The 18,628-nt window shown below is 37.8% G+C and overlaps 1 protein-coding gene across 4 annotated transcripts in view; it reads right to left on the reverse strand.

Moving 5' to 3' along the window:
* The window catches only part of jus (julius seizure), a 52,511-nt gene extending 40,434 nt beyond the window's left edge, over positions 1–12,077 (reverse strand). For all 4 annotated transcript variants that reach the window (XM_034973728.2, XM_034973727.2, XM_034973730.2 and 1 more), the window contains exon 1: positions 11,859–12,077. The gene's annotated coding sequence lies outside the window, so the exon portion shown is untranslated. The remainder of the gene's footprint in view (positions 1–11,858) is intronic.
* Positions 12,078–18,628: the final 6,551 nt, after the last annotated feature.

Raw genomic sequence — 18,628 nt, forward strand, 5'->3', positions numbered from 1 at the left:
ATGTCTCTCACCTTTTTAGTTATAAAAATGCGGTTTTTGCGGCTCTCACGCCTTTTGCTAGACTTGCAGCTGTGTGCGATCTCTTTTATACCAGAGTCCACAAGCAATCAAATACAAGACGTGGTTGGATCAATTTATGAAAACGGTCTTTGGTAGCCGAGTCTATGTGCAAAAGGATGATTTTGCTAAATTGGCTCGGGATTCTGGGAGAGTCCCTAAGATAGTATACGATCTATGTATGCATTTCATGACTTGTCTTTTAGATCCTTTGGGAGCATTGAGCCCTCTCCGATATAAGCCCTGCTACAGCGCGTGGCCGCCATTTTAGTGACGTCAATTGTCAGCACTAGACTGAAGTTTCGAGCTGATGGTTTTTTTTATTTCGGCTGACGTCAAAAATGACGCCATTTCGATATTAATGAGGCATGGTTCCAGCGCAATAGCAATTTGCGGGACTTATATCACGTTATCGTGAGTGAGAGCATGCTATTTCAACCAACGTTTACGGGCGGGACACACAAAAAAGCGGGATTTGGAATGCAGATAGCTATTAAGACGTAGACTTCCGCTAAGAAAGGATTTTTGAAAATTCATCCCCTAAGGGGGTGAAATAGGGGTTTGAAATTTGTGTAGACCAAGCGGACAAAGTTGCGAGCTTATGCTGGTAGCTACTAGTATTATAAAATGAGGATAGAAAATCTTTACGTGCCTACTATCGTATGCCAAAGATGTTCCGGAGATTACACTTGAAGCTCCGTTAATGACTTTATTTACTCGCTTCTGATATAAACGACGGTCGTTAGATGTCAACGGAGTTTGCTTTTAACATCCAGCTCAGTTCAAAGTTCGTAATTAACCGGGATGTGATGTGAAACTAGATTTAACTTTAACTTAAACTTGGTTTGAATATGAAATTAGCTAAGATAACGGTTGCTGCAATAATCTTACATAAATTTATTTCAATACAAAAAATGTACTAGCTAGAAATTAAAAAAATCTGATGAAATACATTGTTCATTTTTTTTATTAATTTTTAAAGTGGCAAGCACCCCTTTACCAAGAACAAAATAAAAAAATGAATAACTCGAAAACGATACACTTTCGCATAAGCACTTTAGGGGTCGTTTGATAGCTAATGTCCTGTACTATAACCCCTTAACGGGATCGTGTCCTATTTTCCTGTAACCCTGTATATTTATATTTAGATTATAATTAAAGAATATACTTGAAAAATAATTAAAGTAAGTGTAATTTACTTACAATTTTAAATTGATTAAGATATCGCCGGTTCAAATCCCACCCGTTGCACTATTGTCGTACGTAGGTACGACAATAGTGCAACGGGTGGGATACTCCTAGCACAAGCTTTACGCTTAATTGGAGGGGAAAGGGGAATATTAGTCAGCAATTTGGCTAATATTCTTTAAAAAAAAAAACAGAAGCGTCAGAGTCATTTCTGTTTTGGGAATATTATATTCTGAATCCATTCTGAATCTAGACTAATTGCTTTTTATTGTTGGTCTGCTCTGTTTCGGACGCCATTTTGTATTGTAATTTCTTGAATTGTTGTTTCAGAGAATTCATTTATCACTTTCGGTTAGAGTTTTGTACTTCGGTAGTTCTGCTTTCAGAACTATCTGCGTCTTTTTGGTTGTGATTGTTCTACTTATTTTGCACTATGTAATCATCATCATTATCATCATGATCAACCCGTCACCGGCTCCTTAGTCGATGGACATATTGGCTGCTTTTGTTCCGGAAAATCGAAGAGTCTCCATTAGATATTTAAAGACCCGTTATTTTAACCGATTTTGACGAAATTTGGTACAAAGGTAGCATGCATCCCGGGGACGGACATGAGCTACCATTCATACCGGAAAATCTAAGAATTCCCACGGGATTTTTTAAACCTAATTCCACGCGCACGAAGTCGCGGGCATCAGCTAGTAATAAATAGTGAAGCCTAACATAAATTAAATTAAAATAAGACGTATATTTAGTAAATATAGGCGTTATTGGCTATTTCTGGCAATGGTTATCCAACAGTTATTTAGTTTCAATACCGATATTGATAACAGTTGCCGAATATCGGTATCAGAGTTGTGTTTCACCTAATTTAATATGCGCAACGCGCAGCGGTTTCCGTTGTAGTAACTAAGCTAGCTGCCATATCAATACCGTCTGTATAGCTAGCGCGCGCATATTTCACTAAAATAAAACCAATTTTACTTTCATGAATATCGTGAAGTAATCACAACCTTAAGTTCATAGCAGCAAAGTTTAATTATAATGATCATTGACATAGGTCAAACTATAGTGGACGCCTGCACGAATAGTTTGCCACAGTCCAGTTAACCAAAAACATTTCACGAAGATTGATAAACCAAAGAGGACCTTATCTCTATTACTCTAAGGCTAACTGTATTAAGATTGATAGATCAAAGTGTAATGGACAAGTACTTGTACAGTTAAGCCTTAGCGTAATAGAGATAAGGTCGGCTTTGGTTTATCAAGTTCTTAGTTACTAAGCCGGTAGCCAATAACCGCTCCTTCTCAGCTTTCAGTGAAAGAAAGAAAGAGAAGGCATAATTATTGCGTTTCTAGTTACCAAAAAACCAAACAATGAATTGTCAGTTGCCAGTTGGAAGCGTTGCGTTGTCAGGTGGTTCGTCATAGATGATGGCTGATAACCGTTGCTAGCTACGACAATAACGCTACGGTACGCTAAAGGCACGGCAGCGGTTTTCAGTTAAGATAAGCTATAGCGGACACATGTCTAATATTTACCGTTTCGTCTGAACAGAAATTGGGCCATTACATTATCAATTCGGGATTCTTTACGCGTGCCTAATACTAAGGTTAATATCGCTCTAGTAAACTATGTAGAATTTCCAAAAAGGTAAAGCTCGGTAAACGTGATCTGCGTACACATCACTTTTAACTTTGCCGCGTTTGGCGGATAAACCCTCTCTTGAAATGAAAGTCTATATCACGCAGTCCCAAGCACACTCCATATATACTGGTTCTTGTAAAGTATTTTTTTAATATCTTTATTTATTTTTAAAGGGCTTTTATACACTATGTACATGACAACCCTATTGTACCTTATATCAATTAAGTATTATTTTATATACCTTTTCTACCTAACCAAAGTAACTTAAACATTTTGAAGGTTGAAGTTTTTCAAACCCACACGATTAATGTTAATGTACCTACCTACATCTATCATAAATAAGAAAGAAAGAAGAAAGAAAAACGTTTATTTTTTAAGGCTGTACCACACATTACCAGCTAGACCTGGTTAGGTTATCCCGGCGCCTCTAATACTTGAGTAGTAAAGTCAAAAGACCTCAAGTAGGAGAAGCGCCGGAATAAAGTATGTCATGTGTGGCACAACCCGAAAAAAAAGGTCACTACTCAGCATAAATGCCATATGTCTTGCACAAGTACAAAACATACAGCGCTGGTTTTCAGTAGGAACCCTGATTCGGGTGGCGCCACGGAATTATTTTAATTGTACTTATCTATTCTATATGTTAATAATATATACAAATTCACACATATTATACTTACTTATATATATAATTGGACGCATCTATGTACATGTATACGGTATACCTATGATGTAGCCTAAATCTTGTTACAAAAAGGAGTACTCCGCCACATGATCCTGAAATTCTACCTGTTTATCCAAAAGGAATTTTTTCAATTTAATTTTGAATGAAAATTTACTTTTTAAATTCCTTATTGGAGGGGGGATATTATTCCAACATTTAGTGGCGGAGTACATAAATCAACCTCTAAATGCGGCAGTGCGATGGAATGAAATACGAAGTTGATGGCGACAGCTTCGAAAACGGTCAGATTCACCATCGCCTACCCAATGAAGTTTATCGGCTAGGTACGTGGGCTTACTCAGTTTAACCACACCAAAAAGTAAACCAGCAAGATGTAACTTCCTCCTTGATCTCATCTTCAACAACTTATGATTGTTCAGAAAAGGGGTAATATGACTGCGTGGAGGAACCTCAAAGCTGAAACGTGCACATGCGTTCTGCACACGTTGAACGAGACGTTTTGTTCTGCATAACAACCGTGGCCCATATATAGTGTCTGCATAATTCAGCTTTGAAAGCACCAGAGCCTCTACCAACTGGATACGCAGTTCTTGAGAAAGATAGTTACGAACTTTGTAAAGTATCTTTAGTCGATAGAAGCAATTGCGAACTTTCTCGGCTATATGATTTTCAAATCTCAGGTCTGAGTCCATAAGCAGGCCCAAATTACGCGCCTGAAAAACTCTCTCCAAAGCTTCGCCTCTTATATTTATATTAGCACTACTGACGTCGATTTTATCTCGCTGTTTCTTAGTTCCAAACAATATATACTTAGACTTTACGGGATTAAGGACAAGTGAGTTAGAATCTGACCATTCCGCAATGCGATTAAGGTCATCGTTGATTAGATTTACTGCAGTTTGGAACTCCTTAAATATTCACTCTTCCCCCAGCATAACTCGTGCGTACGGTTGTGGCTGTTTCTTTACATTATAATATTTTAATAACTTCAATACTAAAAACTAAAAAAAAAAGTGAACCGACTGCAAATGTACCAACGTGGAAAAACTTAAAAAAAAATATTGTTTGAAGAATTGATTTTTTTATAAAACATATTTAGCAGTCTTAAGTTCGAAAGCTCTTGTAAAATAACTTGTTGTGTAGTTAAATGTTGTATGACGTATAGTATATGTTGTTGGTTCATTGCAACTTTAGTTAAATAAAAAATATTTCTATTTAAGTTCTTCCCTGACGACTTTCTTCAGTATACTTACTTACTCAACCATTAAATATAATGTGGTATGAGCTTAAAATTAAAATGTGTAGTCCTAAAGTATATTTCACAGTCACACACCAAAAAGGCCCAGTATGTTTTAACATCACAGTATAAATACTGTTCTTTCTACTTGGCAGAAGACACGACGATTCCTGCCAAACGACTTCTAGCGCAGTTTTCGCAGGAGCCGCAAATGATGATGCAATAAAAAATTAAATGGCGCAAAAGGGCTGACAAACTGCGCCTACATTATTTACGGTAAAGAGTGGTCCACTTTCCTATTTTTCTACGAAATAAGACGCCGAACCAGTGGTAAATTGTTTTGACGATTCAAAAGCACTTTATTTGATTAAAAATATACTCATGCTGCTGCTTACTTATTATGCTGTGATAGCCTAGTGGTTAGGACGTCCGCCTTCTAGTCGGAGGTGGGGGTTCGATCCCGGGCACGCACCTTTAACTTTTCGGAGTTATGTGCGTTTTAAGAAATTAAATATCACTCGCTTTAACGGTGAAGGAAAACATCGTGAGGAAACCTGCATGCCTGAGAGTTCTCCATAATGTGCTCAAAGTGTGTGAAGTCTACCGATCCGCACATGGCCAGCGTGGTAGACCATGGCCAAAACCCTTCTCATTCTGAGAGAAGACCCCTGCTCTGTAGTGAGCCAGCGATGGGTTGATCATGATGATGATGATACTTATTCTATTCTAGATATGGTATAAGTGACAAGAATGACAAAGACAAAGAAGTATAGTAATGGACAAGACGTGATAGAATAATTTAGAATATTAGTTAGAATATCATTTCAGGCTCACCAGTTTGGCGAGAGACAAACAATGTACATTTTCTGGTATACCTACGCTTGATTATAAATAAATAAAGAAAAAAAAAATTACTTGACGAAAATCATTGAGGTCTAGGTTGGAGCCTAGAAAATGCCTATTCACTCGTGCTTTGAAGGTAAGCTTAGGTTATACGTAAAGGCAGGAAGCACGGACGCTGGAAGGGTACCTGACCCACATCTTAGCGATTCGTATCAGACACGTTGAGGAAAAAGTTGGATGTCGACGACAATATAAGGATGTCAACGTTTTTGAGCACTAATATTCAAATATTAACCATATTAAATCAACAGCTTATTTTTTACTTGGACCAAAGTAGACCAAGCCCCTGGATGCAAGCTATCAAGTTACAAAACAACAAGTTTAAAAAATCTATTAAAAATATGCTCCTGAAAAAAGCATATTACACAATTGGAGATTATCTAAATGATAAAAGGGCGTGGATTTGACCTGCAGCTCGTTCCAGCCACGCACAAGACTGCAAATACTATTTTATACATGGCCAGAGATAATATATATATATAATCTCTGTACATGGCATAATCTTGTACCTATATCAAATATTTGAAAAGAGCAACCGCCGAGTTTCTTGCTGGTTCTTCTCGGTAGGAAAGGCATTCCGAACCAGTGGTAGATGAATCCGACTATTCGAAAGTTCTTGTAAAAGTTTATTCGAATAAAAAAGATTTTTATTTTATTTATTTATTTATTTATCTTTATACAAATTTTCTTCAAAATCTTTTAAACGGATGGCCCCGTGAAAAGCTAGCAGACAGACACATTTCGATTATCTATATAGGTACCTATATTGTATATTTTAATGTTTATCATTTATCTATGCACTTTCCAATGTCAAACATAAATCACATTTCTCTATCGCTAAACATATTTATAGTATGACCTTCCATATTATTTACTTGGTAAATTATCTTCAGCCTGATTTTAAACAATATAATTAGCATGAAACATGTTAGTTCGTGTAGTTTGTTAAATATACGTCTTGTACAAAACCCATTGATATAAATGACAAAATATGCCCAAGCGAACAAAATTTTTCACGGTTTTGGAACCAAATAAATCCGCGCCTTCCTTTGATACTAATGAACGACCCGTTTGAAATCCAGACGTCACTGAGGTTGCAATGGTGCTAAAGCGCCACTGAGTCGGTGCCATTTTGTTTGTTCAATGGCCCTGTCCATACGAAGTAATATATAAGTCAATGCTTGTACACTGCCCTAGTTCTCGCAGACCAGTGTAATGCCAGTTGGCGTTCTGCCAACGGCCAATGTTTGGGCGCTTAAGGATGTAATTCTTCGCCATTTGGGGAAACAAAGTTGGTCATTCGTCGTTATTTCGTCGTCGTCGTCGTGATTCGTCGAAATAATTGCCGTCATTAAAAAATGACACCAATCTTTAACTTTTTTTAATACATACTGTATCATAATCTCAATAAGATTATATTTAGGTTTTTAAAATTAATTTTTCGGGATAAAAAGTAACCTATGTCACTCTCCAGGTCTTTAACTAGTTTATCCATGCATAAAAACAGATCGGTCCGTTGCTCCGTTGCGACGTGATTGAAGGACAAACCAACAAACAAACACACTTTCGCATTACTTTTTATCCCGAAAAATCAAAGAGTTCCCACGGGATTTTTGAAAACTTAATTCCACGCGGCGAAGTCGCGGGCATCAGCTAGTCCGTGATAAAAATACAAAGCATAAAATGCAAACAACGACCTACAAGAATCCACATAAAACTCATCAAGATTAAACGTGAATATTAGTAAAGGAAATCGTAATATTGCAGGCAATGCAGAGTACACACGCCAATGCCGTAAACATTTTCAAACAGCGATATTTAAATGTTTCACTAGATACGGCGCTTCATAGTAACAACATGTTCCAACGAACATCGTCTAAGTTCACGAGAGTTAGCGAACTTCGACTTCGACGTCACTGGCAACCGTCAAATGTCAGTACATTTGACGCAGCTAGCCCTATTTTTGTATGATTTTACGTTCATCATGATCAACCCATCACCGGCTCACTACAGAGCACGGGTCTCCTCTCAGAATGAGAAGGGTTTTTGGCCATAGTCTACCACGCTAGCCATGTGTGGATTGGTAGACTTCACACACCTTTGAAAACATTATGGAGATCTCTCAGGCATGCCGGTTTCCTCACTGCTGTGATAGCCTAGTGGTTAGGACGTCCGCCTTCTAATCGAAGGTCGGGGGTGCGATCCCGGGCACGCAACACTAACTTTTCGGAGTTATGTACATGTTAATAAATTAAATATAACTTGCTTTAACGGTGAAGGAAAACATCGTGAGGAAACCTGCATGATTTCACGTTTCTATAGCCTTATTCGACATAATATTGTCCAGTCAGGATCAAACCGAGAGCTCACTCACTCTAGTTGGCACTGACATCGGTACACACTACACACACATCAATCGTAATCCGCTTTAGATGCAGTCTGTTTCCACGAACATAGATAAAAAGCTACTTCTACCTACTCAAATAATGATAACGTGTAGGTATAATAATAATTTAGAGTTATCGCGAAATTTTATTTTAAATACAAACGGACTGCGTCTAAACCGAGTTACGATTAACAGGAGTGCAGATACCGATGTTCGTTGGAACAAGTAACTATGAAGCGCCGTTATTAATTTATTGGAACATTTATATCGCTGTTTTCAAAGCGCCTTATGATTTAATTTTAACAATGAGAAACGACTAGTAACCGCTGGCAACAACTCGCTAAGGATAGGATAAAAATTTTACGACCTCTCTATGGTGCACTGACTGCGTATTAGGCGAGTTACGATTAACAGGAGTGCAGACACCGATTTTCGTTGGAACAAGTAACTATGAAGCGACGCATCTAGTGGAACATTTATATTGCTGTTTTCAAAGCGCCTTATGATTTTATTTTAACAATGAGAAACAACTGGTAACAGCTGCCAACGACTCGCTAAGGATAAGATGAAGTTTTCACGACCTCTCTATGGTGCACTGACTGCGTATTAGGCGAGTTACGATTAACAGGAGTGCAGACACCGATGTTCGTTGGAACATGTTATTTACTATGAAGCGCCGTATCTAGTGGATCATTGATATCACTGTTTTTAAAGCGCCAGATGAAACGACTAACAGCCGCCAACGAGATGAAGTTTTCACGACCTGTCTATGGCGCAGTAAGATATCTCGCGGGTATATTTTTCTGTTTTAAGGATTCCGTCTCTACCTCATAAAGAACCCTTATGGGATCACTTTGTTCCGTCTGTCTGTCTGTCTATCTGTCATCATACTTTCTTTTAGGAACGCGTGAAGATATCAAATTGAATCAATCAAAGATCGGGTAAAAATACGAAAGAATACAATTGAAGAGCCAGCGAACAAAACGATGTAATTGCCTACACTGCTGATCAAAATATCTACTTTTTTTATCTGGAAGTTTTTTGCCTTCTGAATACAGATCTGAACTCTTTTTCAAGCAAAACAGCCTAAAACTCTACTGAAATTGCCAAAGTTCATCATTTCCAACGCTAAATATACAAACTTGAACTTATTTCCACGCAAAACAGTCTGAAACTATGTATACTGAAGTTGAGTCAAAAGTTCATGATTTTGGTCAAAATGTACTGTAATGTAAATTACTACACGTTCCTACATGGCATCGTACCGGAACGCCTGGCGGCACGGCTTTGCCGGTAGGGTGGTAACTAGCCACGGCCGAAGCCTTCCACCCCTCACAGCAGCAGCTGTCTCATTAGCCCCTTAATTGGATAGCCAAACTAATTCTTTGTCCAAGGTAACTGCCAAATTCTCTACATTGTATATATATTGCCATCACTGTCACTACAGGAAAAATTCTATTTCCTGCCCAAACACAAATGTATGCGCTGTAAATGTATGTGTTGGGCAAAGAAAGCTAATGGCGACCTTCGAACTTGATAGCTGCGGAAAAGTTCCAAGCTTCCTATCTCCCATAATATTTATCTTATGTTGTCTCTGTGATATGGCAACTAGGTACGCGACGCGCAACGGCAATATGCGGCATAAGATTAAGATCTACTGTACGCTCTGTACTTTGACTTTGCTCAGACTTTACTTCCATAAGTAAATCTGTCTTGTTTTAACTCTATTCATAAAGCAAGACAGATCTATGCCTTTAAGAGCTTTAAAATAACTGTCTCGTTTTAGTCTAGTACTTAGACAGTTATTTCAAAGGCTCTGAGCTAAGTCAAAGTACACTTTATAGATCTTAGCCTAAAAGTCGCAAAATCTATATATATAAAAGGAAAAGGTGACTGACTGACTGATTGACTGATCTATCAACGCATAGCTCAAACTACTGGACGGATCGGGCTGAAATTTGGCATGCAAATAGCTATTATGACGTAGGCATCCGCTAAGAAAGGATATTTGAAAATTCAACCCCTCAGGGGGTAAAACAGGGGTTTGAAATTAGTGTAGTCCACGCGTACGAAGTCGCGAGCATAAGCTAGTCTATATATATAAAAGGAAAAGGTGACTGACTGACTGATTGACTGATCTATCAATGCATAGCTCAAACTACTGGACGGATCGGGCTGAAATTTCGCATGCAGATAGCTATTATGACGTAGGGATCCGCTAAGAAAGGATTTTTGAAAATTCAACTCCTAAGGGGGTGAAATAGGGGTTTGAAATTTTATAGTTCACGCGGACGAAGTCACGAGCATAAGCTAGTTGTATGCAAATGTCTATTATCTACTTAAACTCCTTTATCCCTCGTTGTGTAGAAATGTCCTTGGTGCCAATTCTCCTGTCTAAGATTGTGTAAGACCCTGAACCATAACAGCTGCTCTGTCATCACTACCCCTATTATAAATGTGAAAGTGTGTTTGTTTCTTGGTTTGTCCTTCAATCACGTCGCAACGGAGCAACGGATCGACGTGATTTTTTGCATGGTTATAGTTAAAGACCTGGATAGTGACATAGGCTTCTTTTTATCCCGGAAAATCCTAGAGTTCCCGCGGGATTTTTAAAAACCCTATTCCACGCGGACGAAGTCACGAGCAAAAATAAAAATGTTGAGACATTTCTTGAGTCATTCTGTATGACCAGAAATCAGATTACCTAAATTAAGGAGCAAGTTAAAAAGGAAACGACAATAAGAGATAAATAGGAAACAGCAATAAGGAATCTTATTTACAGAATAACTTGACCTTTGCAGTTTTAATGAAGTCGACTTTATATTGTCGACCTTTCAGCAATTTGTTGGTCTGGGTTTAATTGTAATATTAAACCCAGCCTAATCGGTTTCTGCCGGAAGTTGACACTAAGACCTCCCATTTATAAGACCACAGGACAGTACTACGTCAATGGGGTCGAATTTTGGTTTTACGGGGCTTTAAATTAAACTCCTGAATGTATAATATACCTATATTTTTTTTTAAGACTCTAGATTCTAAAAACTTATGAAAAAGCTCTTATTATTTTTACCTTAGATTAATCTTGTCAAATACACTGAATTCATTACTGATTAATAGGCACATACCATTGATGTTGGACATATACAAATTCTTTGTAGGCAATTTAAAATTTGAATGATGAATTATTGATGATTGATGATGAATGATGAATGATTTGGGTTCTTTTAAAAATAGAAGCTTGGAATTCGGAAGACATCTTACTTTTAACGCTTTAAAAATCAAACACGAAATGGGTGGAATGTTGAAAGATGAAAAACATTGTATGAAAGATAATTTTTAGAACTTACATATTTTATTTTAGTCTCACCTAATTGAAAAATTTTGTAGTACCTATTCCAAAATAATAAAACCTTTAATACTGTTACTGTTTTTTTGAATTATTTACAAAAAAATGTCTAGAATAGGTTCTGGGATGCTTTACTTATTATTTAAGAACCACGGAGAAAATCATAAAATTTAAATTAATGTAGATTTAAATTAAGATAAAAGAAATCTGTTCAGATATATCTAAGAATAGTTATTTACGCGCGTATCTTAAAGTTAAGCGTTACTCATAGCTACACTAACGAACTCGCGAATAAAATCTAGGGAATTTTATAATATATTTCCTTAGAAAAACGACCAAACTATTAATTTTATCATACTAGCACCTAGTTTACTAACAAACAAAAAAAAGAAAATGCTGAAAACTTACCCTGTCATTCCGTCGCACAAAGGAAAACTGAACTACCCAGGCTTATGCCACGCTGTATCGAACCTTATTCCCTTCTGCCACATGTGTCAAAATCCCCTGCACCTATTGTCACACTGTCACTAATAGTTAATTTTTACTTATTTATACTGGAAAAATGCGAAATGTGAAAACACGGGCGCGGTTTGGGAGCTCCGGCCGCGGACTACGGCGTGTCGAGAATAGGGATGGGGAGGGATTATATCGATATAGGGGTTAAAGCTATGGGTTGTTTCTAGCTGTTAGGTGTCTCTTTGAGAGACACCGAAGGACACGAAGAAATCCGTAGGAGAACGTACAGAAAATAATATAGAAAACGATCGGGACTTGAAAGTCTACTTGATAAGAAAAATAAAATCAAGATGGCGGAATCTATTGATCCATATAACATACTATGTGATGAACATTGAAGGCCTACTCATATCCCGATTGCTATCTCGACCTGTCATGTCGCGTACTTTATCTAACAGCGTTACATCGCTTTGTCTTCCACGAGTAGATAGTAAGGATCAGTTCCTGTATCGATAAAACAATCAACTATGAGTATATTCACATCACTACCATATGGAGCAGACATGCGCATTGCACCCAGACGTAGACCCCAAATACCGTCTCAACGCTTTGCGGTAAATTATACATTCGGGCAAAGCTATAGGTTTTGGGAAATTTCATAATTTAGAACAATGTATAATTTTGTAGGACGGTTGTAAATGCTTTGAGATTTAAGTAAGGCTAAGCAGTGTTGTGTGGTCATTGACTTTGTTAAGGATTTTGTGAGTGGTTAACCTAATAATGTGTTTATAACTCAGTTACTTAGACATATGTTTTGTTTTGATGAAAAACTTATCGCAGTGTGATGACTAAAATATTATGAGAACGGGATATTTGTCACAGGTAAATTCGTATTTTTTTCATAGTGGTATCATTTTATATCAATTAAATAGATTAAGGATCATCATCATCATGATCAACCCATCGCCGGCCCACTACAGTGCAAGGGTCTCATCTCAGAGTGAGAAGGGTTTTTGACCATAGTCTACCACGCAGGCCGTGTGCGGATTGGTAGACTTCATACACCTTTGAGAACATTATGGAGAACTCTCAGGCATGCAGGTTTCCTCACGATGTTTCAAGTAATATTTAATTACTTAAAACGCACATAACTCCGAAAAGTTAGAGTTGCGCGCCCGGGATCGAACCCCCGACCTCCGATTAGAAGGCGGCCGTCCTAACCTAACAATTTAAGGAGGGCTGCACCAAATTTGATAAAGTTTGTAGACAGTAAAAAGAGAACTACTTTTTGTATTTTGATCGCAGAAACCTTCTCGGAGAAAAGCGACGCTATTTTCCCGGCGCTGACCTTCTAGAGTTAGGTTTTTCACTTGTATCATGATTTTATTGTCTGTTTGCGATAACAAGGTATGGGCCACGTATAGTGCGCCTCTTACGCATTTCAGCGAGAAGCTACTTATTACCTTTTAAGCAAACTAAGAAAACCGGCCAAGCTCGAGTCAGACTCGCGCACCGAGTGTTCCGAACCACAGTCGTATTTTTTCGACATTTTGCACGATAAATCATTAGATATTAGATATTATGCATTAAAATAAATTAAAATCTGTTTTAGAATATACAAGTAAAGCCCTTTCATATGATACCCCATTTGGTATCGTTATATAACTTTGAAAAATGAAAATACTAATTATTTGTTCTAAATACTATCTGTCCCGGCAAATTATTTGTTCATGAACACATTTAAATTTTTTTTATGTAACCTCAAATTCACGGTTTTCAGATTTATTCCTTTATTTGTGCTATAAGACCTACCTACCTAACGAATTTCTCGATTCTAGGTCAACGAGAAGTGGTAACCTATAGGTTTTCTGGACAGACACGACGGACAGACAGACAGACAACGAAGTGATTCTTATAAGGGTTCCTTTTTGAGAGTTACGGAACCCTAAAAATATGAAAATGGCCACCATGTAAATTAAAAAGCGAAACCCTTCGCATGCGAGTCCAACGCACACTTGATTTGGTTTGGTTGGTTTGGTTTTTGATAAGTTTTTCATTATGAGAACAAAACCAAATATTATTTTTTTATTGTAAATCCAAAATTTTTACATAAAGTCAATGTCTAAATTGGAAACAACTGAAAGTGAAATAAAGTGAAACAATAGCTGACACACAAACGAGACCCGCCGGAGCTTTATGTGAAAATATTTTTCCATATTCTTTTTTCGCTTTTGAAGCGGGACTTGAGGAGTAAAAATTTTGAAGCAACGAAGATCTAGGTACAAGTCATTTTGATGTCAACAATTCTGCCTATATTTATCTTCTATAATATAAAAATGAATCACCAAATATGTTGGTCATCGCAAACCTCGAGAACAGCTGAACCGATTGTGCTAATTCTTTTTTTATAATATTCCTTGAAGTACGAGGATAGTTCTTACAGAGAGAAAAATGTAAAAAATTTGAATCGACTGTTAGGCGGAACCAGGTTCGCCAGGGCAACTAGTAAAGGTATAAAAAGGTTCTAATTTATGACGATCTTTCATCTGGTGAAAAAGTTATGTATTCTATTCAGAGCCAGGTCACGTCGCAGGTCATGACAAATACCTATTCTTTGTAGCTGGGAATTCCACGTCAGCTGAAGTATGTAGTGGCATTCCTGCAATCGATATCAGTAGCTGCAATACGCAAATGCCATTATACGCTGGTTAGGATTCCGTGGTACAGACGAAAGGATTATTAATGTAAGGCTTCTATGCAACCCATATCACAGCTTATACTTTTTATTAAGACTACTACTCGGAGTCAATGCCGTGTCATAGGTGGGGCATTGACCCGAGTTTCGCATTGCGGGTTTAAAAATACTTAATCATTAAAACTACAAAATGAGGCAAATGGTTATTGGTATTTGGATTGTGTTTAGGTAGTAGATATAAAAATAACAATTAGTTTTTGCCAATGTTCTGGTGTACCTTCTACATCCAAACTTATAAATATTATCTCTTTATAATATTACCGTAGATGGTTAGGGTTTTTGTTAAATCAGATTTCAACTGTTTGATTATCCAGGATAAAAGTAGCCTCTGTCCGTCCCCGAGATGCAAGGCATCTCTGTACCAAACATCAAAATCGAATTAGCAAGTGGGCCGTAATAAGTAACAGACAGACATAAGACCGCCTGACACTTCGTATATATGAATGTAAGTTGATTAGCCGTAGCTGTCTACGATATTATGTAGTTTACGTCGTAACCGCCAGGGGCGCTGCACTCACAATTCGTCAAAAGAGCTTTAAGAAATCTACCAATTTGAATATTTTTTTTTTAATATAAGCAGTTATTTCTAAGTAAACTATCATAAGCAGAATATGATTTATCCAATAATTAATTTATTCATGTATATTGATTGGTTTCGTTTTCATTTCAATGTACGAGTGATCGAAATCTATAGAAATTTTCAAATAAAATACTTTATTTTTAGATATCTATGGAAATCATCATTATCATCATCATCATCATCAACCAATAGACGTCCACTGCTGGACATAGGTCTCTTGTAGGGGTTTCCACACGCCACGGTCTTGCGCCGCCTGGATCCATCTTCCAACGCTGCGTCTTCCGGTGCGAGGTCGCCATTCCAGCACCTTGGGACCCCAACAAATCTATGGAAATATTGGAATGAAAATGAAACTTATGTCTCTTTAATTCTTGGATAAATCATACCTATTCTGAATTAATTATTAATTGAGGTATGAAGCTTCGATATTTCAATTTATTTTTCATTGCTCATTTTGTGATGATTACCTGTTCATTATTCTTTCACTAAAAATGATTCACTGCAAATGAACCGTCTGAAAAATATATCTGAATGATTGAACAGAAAAAAATACCAAAGATCACGCACGGCTGCTTCGTTTAAATATTTAATAGATAGGTAAAACGTAGCAACATTATTTTCCGTGGGAAATTGAACACAAAGCGATGAGTTGCTAATAAATATCTGCTTTGATTAAAAGAGCAATATTTTTTAGGGTTCAAAAGATATTAAAAATGGGCAACTCTAGCAGCACGTGCGTCGGTGTTTCATCGACTTACACGCAGGCCTTGCACAGAGGACTATCGGTGACACCTATACACGCATTAATTTATTAAGTAGTTAACTTAATTTTAAGCGACATAATGCATGTAAACAGTAAATTTAGTAATAAGTTGCAAGTTACAATTTTATTTAGTATGCAAGTAAACAAGTAGAATAGAATTTTGTCTAATTTTGAAAGCTTAACTAAATTACTTGTCTGGATGCGTGAAAACGCTTACTTAAAATTAAGTCGAGCCAGGAGACTTATAGGCGAAGATTCACCACTTTTGGGGAAGCTTCAGAGTCTTGATCACCGCCGAAAAATTGCCCGCCTATCGGTGTTTTACAGGATAGGTATATTTCGGAGAGCGTGCTCAGGAGCTGTTTGTTCTTGTCCCTCCCTGACATTTCTACCACCGTACCGCAAGACACCGTTAAAAAGCGCTATCTTGTCGTTCAAAAAAAATAGTTTCCCTATCCTACGCATTAATAATACAGCGGTTTTGCATCGCTCAAAATACCTACCCCCTTTATAAGTTTATAAGGCTAACTCAAGTGAGAATGTAACCTGTGACCCGGTTAGGCGCGGTCAACCGTGATTAATCGCAATAGAAAAACTAATGAGCTTGCATGCATGAATTATCAAACAAACACTATTAAATTAGTCATAAGTACATGATCATCGTAAAATATAATTTGATTTTCTTATTTAAAAATAGTAATTAGTATTTATTTTAAAATAGTAATTAGTAAAATTGTGTGTAGGTATATCGCATTTCAATCAAAAAGTCTACACAATAATAATATATTACGGTCCAAAAACAATATCATTGTGCCATCTAGCGGGAAAGTTCTGATACTTTTCTTAGCTTTGCATGTCTTGTAGATGGCGTTGTTGGGAACTTTTTCTTCACACTGATATGCCGTTAGTAAGGTAGATGGCGCTGACTGCTGTGCCAGTCTTTCGTCCCGGCCAAACGGAACGGAGGAGGCCTCGTGCCTCGAGGCTTGGCCTCCCTACCCGGGTGGGACTGCGGTCTATACTTGTAGTTAGACATATACACAATAGATGTCGCTGGTTTGTTTAGTAGTGTTTATAATGCAGCTTTCAAAGTTTTTTAATAAATTTTAAATTAGTTACTTTAAAGTATTTAAAAAATACTTAAGTAGATGAAAGTTACCAATTCCACTATCTCCGAAACTATATGAAAAAAATATAAAAATAAAACTATCAGAAGTCTAGGTAGGTAGGTATGGACTTAAATAACCTGACAAAATGCTATCGTATTGTAGCTAAATACATTGATAGGTAGGTACGTCATACGGGTTAGTTACTGTATTATTGTTTTGAGAGCGTTTTTCTACATTCACAAGTATGTTTTTCCTAATATAAGGCAGCTGTCCGACGGCCGTTAATAAACGAGAAACGAGTTGAGTAACGAAAAGCGAGTGTGTACCTAGGGATAGTTTATTGATATGAGATAGATAAAATTCCATCCAAGCGAAGCCGGGGCGGGTCAGCTAGTAACATATAAATAAAGAGTACTTAACTAAGAGACCATTAAAACTTCGTCCCCGTATGACCGCGACCACAGTGATGGATCGCTGCGAGGGGGGCGGCAGAAAAGTTGCGAGGGGGGCGGCAGAAAAGTTGCGAGCGGACTTGTCACTATGTATGTTCAAACCTACTTACCAACTTGTTAGGAACTTCTCGTCTCCTAACTTAGTTACTGGACTCTTGTTTTGAGTTAGCATTTTTCTGCATTCACTACGAGACATGTCGAGATGGCAATCGGGGAGGGAACGCCCCGCACTGCCGCACAGCCTCCCCGCTAACACGGTGCTATCCGAGCGCAGGAGACGTGCGGGTGTGCTGGGCATCCCCCCCCGCCTCAAACCTACCCCGATTGCCATCTCGACCTGCCGCGAACTATAAGTAGGTACCTACAGTACGCGGCAGAAAGTAATGTACATCGGCTTTAGAATGTTGTCTCAATGACAGGGACAACGCTCTACAAATCTGCTATCTCCTTCTTAAATGTCGATGGTACTTTCCGTCGCGTACCGAAGGTCCTAAGTACTACGTATATCTACCTACTTAATATTAGCATAAATTTGTTTATTTTGCCGTTTTCCTTATTTATTCAACATTTCTGTATAACAGTGGAATCCGCATTTTATGCAAATGCACTTCGACTCATTTTATCTTTTAGTTTACGACGATAAGATACCTATTGATGGTGCAAGCAAAATCCGCTCGGTCGAATAGAGAAGTGTGGGCAACACAGAAAACCTGCCATCTGTCACCCGTGAGTGGGAGTGGGACAGCTAGAGCTGGCACTGATGTACGGAGCGGGGGGAAAAGATGGACGATGATAAAAAATAATTAAGTGAGATAGAAGTACTAGGTGATTAATTAAGCAAACTATAAACTAAGTGGATGTTAAAACTGTTACAAGTGTTCCTGAATATAAGACTATGGACATTGGAACTGCATTTGATTCATATTAGGGTCATCCCAAGACTATAAAACCCGTATTGGAGGTGGAGGAAAGCATTGGTTAGTTAGCATGACAACTATTACTCCACGACAGGTCGAGATGGCAATTGCGGTATGAGGCGGGGGACGCCCCGCACACCCGCAAG

The sequence above is a fragment of the Maniola hyperantus genome, chromosome 12, assembly GCF_902806685.2.
Source record: "Maniola hyperantus chromosome 12, iAphHyp1.2, whole genome shotgun sequence".
NCBI lineage: Eukaryota > Metazoa > Arthropoda > Insecta > Lepidoptera > Nymphalidae > Maniola > Maniola hyperantus.